A 10,340-nucleotide genomic window follows, 5' to 3' on the forward strand; every position below is an offset into this window, starting at 1 on the left:
CGCTCTTGTTCAACATGCCGCACAGTGAACTTAACCCGGACTATGGTATGGATGATGATGATATGTGAGTTAATGTTGGGGGAAATGAACCCGAGGTCCAACGCCGAAAGTTATTCAGCAATTCTGATTTATAATGAAAGTTTATTGTTTCAGTCATTGACTTTACTGTTGTGTATGTTTTAGGTGTTAACCTTTACATTATAAGTTACAAGACGTATAAACGTTTTCGTTGAACAGTGTCAACATCTTCAGATACGAACAATCAATTTTGAAATATCATTACTCTCTACATTCTCTACACATACAATATATGTTTAATGACATACGGGGATAAAACCTGTTAAAATGAATATAATTATAAACACGTTAATATTCTAATATTCAAATATAGGTGCCCCTAATGTCAACATTTAAAAGTGTACGTATAATGTACAATAGAAATGCGTTTACAAGTCTTCACATATAGACTTTTCTGAAAATCTACATAAAATGAATTGCAAAATTCTGATTTAGTTGGTTGAAGGGAAAACTCCGGAAAAAACCCCAACCGGGTATCTTATACCAACCAGGATTTGAAACCGGTCCGCTCGTTTCACGTTCAGACTTGCTAACCGTTGGACAAACAGACGTTAAGAATAATAATAGGAAATGTTGAGGAACGCGCCACCACTTCCTTCACACACCTCTGAACCCTATTGTACGCCTCTCCAAACTGCCGAGCAAACTGGCTCCGAAACATTGATGCTCCGAGCTGACGACCCCTGCTTTGGGGCACAATAATAATTGAATCGCTCCTTTCCAGAAGGACCACAATCCAAAATTGGCAAATTTTGAGAAAAGCTGAAAAATCTGTTCTGTGTTTTCCACGTTAAATAAATGACTTTATTAGCACTGTGATGCCTTACATCTATACTAATAATAAATCTGTAGCCAAACTTTTTCTGGTAATTTTCTATTTTCCAAAAATAATTGGTGTTAACATGTATAATTAACCATCCTGAAACCGAAAATCGCTTTTTTGAAATTTTTGTTTGTCTGTCTGGATGTTTGTTACCTTTTCACGCGATAATGGCTGAACCGATTTATATGAAAATTAGAATATAAATTAAGATCGTTGTAACTTAGATTTTAGGCTATATGGCATTCAAAATACTTTATTTAAAAGGGGGGGGGTTATAAGGGGGCTTGAATTAAATAAATCGAAATATCTCGCTTATTATTGATTTTCGTGAAATATGTTACATAGCAAAAGTTTCTTTAAAACTAATTTCCATAAGTTTTATTCTTTGAAAAAGTTTTATAGGACTGATATTTAATGAGATAAATGAGTTTTAAAATTACAATACCAACGCCATCTAAGGCGCTGTACTGAAATAAAAACAAATGACTTCGTCTATAAGGTGCCTTGGACAACAACAGTTGAAAGCTATTAAATATAGCCTACAGTGAATGTTTCTGTGTTTTTTTATGAAGTAAAAGTCGGAAGCTAATTAATTGTTCAATTATTATTTCAACATTGGAAGGTGTAGTTTCTCTAGATGGACATAATTCTACAATGTTATTACAGTAACTTCTAAAATATATAGCAAGTAATATAAAGTATACACATCAAAACTAAGTGATATGTCAATCTTCATTAAACTATGGTTGCATGTAATAACAATTAAGAAACAAGTTAAAGGAATTTTCATTGCACCAAATGATTGCCCTCTGGACCAAAATGACCGCATTTTAATTATTTAAATACAATTTAAATTAAGTAACATATTAAACGATTTATCCTCCTATCAAACACGAATGTTCCCTGGATCAAACGTCCTATTTTAATTATGTAATTACTTTATATTTATTTCTAACAGGTGCAGCGGAGCGCACGGGTACGGCTAGTGTGATAATAATATATCCATATAACATCTAAGTGACAATACAAAATTATTTCCTGCTTATGTTATAAGTACATAATATCCTGGACTTAAGCCCATTTGGAAAAAAATGCATTTTTTCTGAATAAATTTACCACAACACGATATGTAACCACAATACAATCCCGCACCGTGGCTTCGTGGTCTAAGGCATCCTGCCTAGGACTCGCGTTACGGAATGCGCTCTGGTTCGAGTCCTCATGGGGGAAGAAATTTTCTCATGAAATTTCGGCCAGTGTATGGGACCGGTGCCCACCCAGCATCGTGATGCACTTGGGGAGCTACGATAGGTAGCGAAATCCGGTTGCGAATGCCAGTTATAAAGGCTGGGGAGATCATCGTGCTAACCACATGATAACTCCATTCTGGTTGGATGATCGTCCACCTCTGCTTCGGCATGTGGACGTGAGGCCAGCAGCCGGCTGGCCGGTCAAGGCCCTACATGTATTGTAACGCCACGGATATACATATATACACACATACAGGCTGAACCATAAGTAATGTCATTAATTTCAAGGAGTTTTTGTGTAAAGTAATCAAAACAAAAAAAAAATTGATGGAATTTTGCTCGCTTTGCTTCCTTTTCGAGATAAAAATTGTCTTATATTAAACATTTCATAGCGTGTTTTGAGAAACCAATATTGATTTAATTCCCAATATGTTCATTCAATTTAAAAGAGCAGTGTATTATGATAACAAATAATGGAAATAATTTTAGTTTTTTTTCTTTAGATTTGCAGAAATTTGATCCGAACAATATTGTAACATTGTAAAATTCCTTTGCAGAACATCTGTAACTTGCAGGATTTCCTGTTCTTGACGCATTACCCTGATCCATTTTTTTTACTTAGAATATTAACCAGGAATGTCTACAATAACGATACAACAGTCAAAGTACTACCAACAGAGTATTACAATACAAATAGTTAAATGTATTCCGATTATAAATTATTTTCAATCCAATATCTATTTTATTTATTTATTTATTTATTTATTTATTTATTTATTTATTTATTTATTTATTTATCCTGGTAGAGATAGGCCATCAGGCCTTCTCTTCCCCTCTACCAGGGGATTATAACTACAATATTAAGACTACAATTACAATTATAATTACAATTAATATTGAATTTACAAATACAATAAAAATCAAAGTACTAAAAGATTAACAGACTAATAAAAGCTAGACAGTTCATTGTAAAAATTAAGAAGAGAGAAAAATTTTTTTTTAATAACTAAGTAAAAATTAAACCTACTCTACGCAGTAAGAAAATGCTTAATAAGTTTGCTTTTGAACGCTACTAAATTCCGACGGTCTTTGATGTCACTTGGTAGAGTATTCCACAAGCGCGAAAGCGAGATTGTGTATGATGATGAATACGATGATGTCTTATGTGTTGGTATGGCTAGTATGAGGCTATTTTGCTTGCGTGTGAAGAGGTTATGATATGATGACAGGTAACTGAAACGGGAGGCAAGGTAAGTAGGTGTAGAGGTGTTGAAAGACTTGGAAAAGGAGAACAAGAGAATGAAACTTTCTACGTTAGTTAAGCCGTAGCCAGTTTAGAGTTTGGAAGGATGGGGTAATGTGATCAGCGCGACGGACATCGTAGACGAAGCGAACACAAGAATTATGAACACGTTGTAATCTTTGGGACTGATTGACATTGAGGTCGGTCAGTAGAGAATCACAATAATCGAAGTGGGGCATTACTAGTGTTTCCACTAATATTTTCTTGAGTGATAGTTGGAGGAATTTTCGAATGTTGTTTAAGGAATGTAGTATGGAAAGCACTTTTTTTAGAATATGGGTTACTTGATAATTCCAGTTTAAATGCGTGTCAAAGTAAACTCCAAGGTTTTTAACACAGGAAGAAAAAGGGATTATTCTGTCGTTTAACTTGACTGGAAGAGCAGGAGTAATGTTGCATAATAGACGTTGATGTCCCACTAGGATTGCTTGTGATTTTCTTGCATTGAGAGTCAAACCAAACTTTCTGGCCCATGCAGATATGGATTCAAGGTCCTCGTTAAGATTCTGTATTGCGTCATTGAGTGAGTCAGGTGTTGTATGGACGTAGATTTGTAAATCGTCTGCATAAAGGTGATGCTTACAGTGCAGTAGAGTCGAAGGGATGTCATTTACGTAAATAAGTAACAGTTTCTTTTCTTTAAACGAACCACAGTCCAGGACTGACGTCCAACTGTAATAGTAGAACAACATTTTTACGCCTACATTTCACACATAACTACCAACTAGTTGGTGCCGTACCCAAAACTGCCAATTCCATTCGAAAAAAAATGGAGCCCTTTTGGAAAGGAGCGACTAAATTACGGAACAGGGTGTTGCACTTACCGAATCAGCTTCTTCGTGTGCCGAACATGCGGCACACTTCGTCCATGAGCCTTTCGTAGGAAGATCGAGGCTCGGCATCCTCTGGAGGATCTTCTGGTGGGCTGGGTGTCTCCTCCGGTTGAGGTGGAGGGGGAGGTTCTTCACCCAGGATTTCCTCCAGGGGATCGGCAAAGGTGACATGCCGCTTCCCATCCGTGGGCCCATCATCCGACGAGGGTTGGGCGGGTTCGGGTTCTTCCGGGGCAGCATCCCCAGGTTCTTCAGGTTTTTCGTCTGTGCTTGGCTTGTCCTCCAAGCCAGCACTCCCCTTGTCGTCTGTGTCCTGACTCTCAGGCTGTATTGGAGTCTCAGGTTGTTTGCCTTTCGTAGCACCATCAGGTTTTTTCTTACGTGTCTGGCCACTTGTACCTGGGGTGCTTTCTTTGTTCTTATCGGGCTTTAAAGTGTAAAGCCGCGTAATATCCTGGAAGGGCGGTTTTTCTTTATAATTATTGTAGAGCATGTATGCTCCAATAGTAGCCCCTCCAGTGGCCGCAACTTTACTTACGGTCCCAGCCCTGGACCACGCTTTCGAAATCGCATTTAAAAGTAGCTTACCGCTCCACATTTTGCAATGAATTATGAGGAACGTTTCCAGGCAACGCACCACATAGTCTGTTGTGAATGCATTATTGATTAAGCAAATCGCTGCCATAACATTGAGACGAGTCCGTTGAATGTTTTGTCTGTCAATTACTTTGAACAGAAGGATTCTTCTCTGCAGTGGCGGATTAATCACAGCAAAAATCTAGTCAATATATAGAGTCGCAAGTTTTGGGGGAAGCAAGTGGCCGTAGCATAAGGCGAGTTTCGAAAGAGCAGAAAAAGTTTCCAGTTGAACTAGTTTTCAACGCTGTAAGACAAACCACGCTCTTTTTAACTCTCGAATTTCCGCGACACAAATATTACGTTAGAAGTGGTGGTGGAAATTTGCACATTATGTGGCAAACTCATTATTTTATAAGACGTTCGCCAGCCCTTAATTGACAATCTATACTAATAATAAATCTGTAGCCTAAATTTTTCTGGTAATTTTCGATTTTCCAAAAATAATTGGTCCTAACATATATAATTAACCACCCTGAAACCGAAAATCGCTTTTTTGACATTTTTCTTTGTTTGTATGTATGTATGTATGTATGTATGTCTGTCTGTCTGGATGTTTGTTACCTTTTCACGCGATAATAGCTGAACCGAATTATATGAAAATTAGAATATAAATTAAGTTCGTTATAACTTAGATTTTAGACTATATTGCATTCAAAATACTGTATTTGAAAGGGGGGTTATAAGGGGGCCTGAATTAAATAAGTCGAAATATCTCGCTTATTATTGATTTTTGTAAAAAATTTTACATAACAAAAGTGTCTTTAAAATGATTTTCGATACGTTTTACTCTTTGCAAAATTTTGGTAGGACTGATATTTAATGAGATAAATGAGTTTTAAAATTAAAATAACGCCATCTAATGCGGTGCAATGAAATATGAAAAAATGACTTCGTCTATGAGGGGCCTTGGACAACAAGAATCGAAAAATATTAAACATAGCCTACAGAGAATGTTTCTGTGTTTGTATGAAATAATATCGAGTGCTAAATTAACCGAATTGTATAATCAATTATTATTTCACAATTGGAAAGTGTAGTTTCTCTGGATGAACATAATGCTGTAATGTTATTACAGTAACTTCTGAGTGAATCGAGGACAGGTAAGATTAAAATAACTTCTTATGCACAGAAAACTTAATAGGCTATTTTGTACATTCATTAAACTATAGTTGCATGTAATAACAAATAAGAAACATGTTAAAGGAATTGTCATTGCACCAAATGAGTGCTCTCTGGAACAAAATGATCGCATTTTAATTATTTAAATACAATTTAAATTAAGTAACATATTAAACGATTTATCCTTCTATCAAACACGAATGTTCCCTGGATCAAACGTCCTATTTTAATTATGTAATTACTTTATATTTATTTCTAACAGGTGCAGCGGAGCGTACGGGTACGGCTAGTATATATTATTTTGTGAACATTGTGGTGTAAAATAAAACGCATGACCTTGATTAATTTATCTTCAGTCGAATTACCAAATCCTCCCTCGTCCTAACTCGCCATTTCAATATATTTTATTAAAAATATATACAATCACGAAAACTAAGTAATAAAAAATCAGAAGCTTGGCTTAACTTTTCTTTTCTTCATTTCATTCTTTTTTTAATAAATTATTTTTGCTCATTTATTACTTTTTTTGCTTGGTTATTTAACGCCGCTGTATAAACTACTATGTTGTTTAACGGCGATGCGATTGGTGATAGCGAGATGGTGTTTGGATAGATGAGGCCGAGGATTCGCCATGGATTACCTGACATTCGCCTTGCTGTTGGGGAAAACCTCGGATAAATCCAACCAGGTAATCAGCCCGAGCGCAACTCCGGATCGACAGACAAGTGTCTTAGCCGACCGAGGTACGACGGTGGCTCGCTCATTGTTAATTTACTGCTATTTAACACATTTCTTTTCATCCTATATTTTTTAATTTATAAGAACATTTTATAAAGTTTTACTGAATAGAGCATATAACATAACGTGCATGATGCACGATTTCTTTTAGTGCGACGAGACGGGGGAGGGTTCACAAACGTGGTTGATCTAAAGGCTGGTTCACAATAAACCGGGAACGAGAACCAGAATGAAAACGAGAAGCAGAGGACGTGAATGTGAAATTTTTTGATTCACAATATACAGAGAACGTAGACGACTATGCATATCGATATGCATGTCAATAACGATATGTAAAGTCGATATTACGCATTCTGATATTATTTGTGTATAATTGACCAATGACGTTCTCTCATGAGTACAAGGCAGCCAACATAAACACAGGTTAACGAACTTCGAAATTTCAACTGAAACATTTCATTAGGTACGGTACTATAAATATGAACATGCATCTTTATTATCACAACCTATTTTAAGTCTACCATAACGTAAAATAATTAGAGAAGAGAAGAAACATTTGTAATAGAACAAAAATGAACACAACAGTAGTTATTGAATTGAAGCATGAATATGTAGTGTGTAATACAACCAATACAATAATAACATATGATTCACATACGATCGGTGTTCAAAGACGCAGCTATTGAAAGCCACGCATTCTCCTTCATTTTCTCATCTTTATACGAGGCGCGCCGCTTATCGTAAACGTGAGGATTTTCCTCAACACTCAATATTAGAATCTCATCAAATAAAACTTGCTCCATAATGCACAGCACAGAACAAAATAATGTATAGGTTATGTCACGGTCTTCTTGCTACAAAATATACGACGACAAAATAGCTTTTAGATGGCAATAGAATGAATCTAGTGGGCTGTGATCGGAAACGTGAACGCCAAAGTTGAAACTTGGCCAACTCTCCATTCTCGATCCCGGGCTCCGGCAAGCTTTTCGTTAATTGTGAATGCTCACATTTAAATGTACACATTTTAACAATTTTACCGTTTTCGTTTTCGTTCCGATTCTCGTTTCCGGTTTATTGTGAACCAGCCTTAAGACTCTCACTGCTTCTGTCCACGTCGATTTATCTTGCAATTATTGATTTGTTCCTTAAGTATAATTGTTTCTGTAGGGAATTTAGCTCTTAAGAGATGGGAAGGATGAAAATTTGGTAATTGTTTTGCTCGAAACAAGTGTGTCCACCGTCATCGGCAATTTTTAATATAGCCTATATCAGGCATACCAAACCCTGCACTTTGTGCAGTTCTTTCTGTGCGATTTGCACTTTCTATTCCCCTATCTGGAGGGGGTGAATCGGCTTGGAGGGGAGCGCGACAGAGCTGTACAGTACCTGCAATAGCAGATCAGCTTTTGTTTCAGTAAAAATTTAAATGATTAAATTCCATTACCTAATGATTTCACCTGAAAGTTTAACTCACAGGCAAATTTCACAGTCCTTGTAGACCGAGAAATTACTGTCATATTTAATCTTTTTACTATTTATTAAACATTATTTTTTTTTGTAAGGCAGTGCCAAATCGATCATTTATGCTGAACTAAGCATTATGGTCTTACGAGTTCAGCAGGTCAAGCCGTTTGTTGTGCTATCATCATTAGTTTTCTTTCGTTTTGAGTTCTCATTTTGTGAATAATGGATCGCTTAACGAAGGAAGACAAGATTTTCATTAAACATTTGCACTAATATGATCATTTATCTGCCCGTCAAATTGTAAGAAGCTATGCTCAGCGAGAATGGTCTGTTTCAAGTGTACAACGATTGATTACCAAAATATGGACATGATATCCGTCCTGAGAGATTATTGCGCGAAAGATCGCATTTCTCAGATTCTCTGATGGTTTCCGCTGGAGTTTGAAACGAGATTTTAATCCAGTCATGTCAATTGATGACCGTAGGAGCAAGCGCGCGCTTTAGAGATGAGGAGAGCCTGAGCGCTTTACAGCGGAAAGGAAAGAGACAGACGAAAGAGGTAGTATATGCCGCTTGGTCGAGCTATATTCAAGGATGGCCAGCACTGATTCCTTAGGTAAAGGCAAGAGAACTTATTAAAACTGTTTCCATGTTTTAGATTTGTCTGAGATGTATGAGTGCATTATAAGAATGTAAGTTTTAATTTTAATGCTCATTTTCCACAAGTTTGATTTTTTTGTTCAAAAGAAATATTTTCTCAACTTTTCTTCTAGAAAAATGAAATTTTCAGATATAGGCCTATTTATTTAGTTGCCTTACGAATGTATTCGTAAATCTAATAAACCGTAAATACGTATTACTGAAGATAGTGTATTGAAAATTTTGAAAATATTCGCATGGAAATTGTTTGTAAAGAAATGAATTAACAAAGCAACTACTGTTATATCAGAAGCAAAAGATACATACCTATGTGTTGTATAGCTTCAGCACATTTCGAGAAAATAATGTAATATTCTGATGATAGTAAGTTGCTCACCAATATCATCTTAAAAGCATAATACGATGAGAGTTTTGTTATGGAATATTAGTTACACTTAAAACATATACAGCACCTAAGTAACTTTCTTTTGTACTGTAATATTGTTTTGATTAGTTTATTAATTACTTTTATAAGGCTAAAGGTACCATCAGTACCAATTCCAACTTATCATGTCATTACTCAATCTCTTTTTTTGGGATATCACTTTCTTTATGAATGATGGGTTTCATCCATTTAGTACAGTATAGTTGTACTACTATGGAATTTATGTGAATATTCCTTCTTAACTCGTTATTATGTTATTAATATTTAAAAAAAACTCCAATGTTAAGAAATTGGTGTTAGTATTTTTGTTTTACAGACATATAAATAATATCAAACAGAAAGAAGCCATATAAAAATAACGACATAAAATTTCGCTTTCCGTTTGAAGTTTGTGCACCACTGTTTTCTTAATCCAACAGGCTGCTTATCCATATACATAACCCTTCCTCTTTCCATACTTAGCGCTTCATGCCCGCTCACAGACGTCAAGGTCAGAAAAATGCCCTTGCTATTTCTCTTCAGGCAAGCTCACCTCTGTATGTTTTGAACATTGCGCATAATCGAATTCGCGTTCTTCGGTCCGTGAGTGTGTCCCATTTTAATGGTGAATTATTACGACAAAACTTGAGAGCCCGTTTTTGAATCTTTTCCAGTGTCTTTATATTTTTTAATCTGTAAGGATCCCAACATGCAGCACCATATTCCATTACTGGACGAACTAGTGATTTATATGCAGTTCCTTTGGATTTATCAGAGCCTTTCCTTAGTACCCTCATCACAAAGTGTAACGCCCTCCATGCCTTTCCCGCTGTGTCAGTAACGTGTTCCCCCCAGCCGAGATCGTTGCTAAATGTTATTCCTAAGTATTTACATTTGTTAACTTCCGGAATGGTTTCACCCCCTAACATATACGATGCGACCTAACATATACTATAGCATTATCTAGGAGAGGCATGCCAAAAATTAGACACTGAATGTGCAGTTTTGTGCGCGGATAGCCGGTCTG

This window comes from Periplaneta americana, chromosome 9 (assembly GCF_040183065.1).
Source record: "Periplaneta americana isolate PAMFEO1 chromosome 9, P.americana_PAMFEO1_priV1, whole genome shotgun sequence".
Lineage (NCBI taxonomy): Eukaryota > Metazoa > Arthropoda > Insecta > Blattodea > Blattidae > Periplaneta > Periplaneta americana.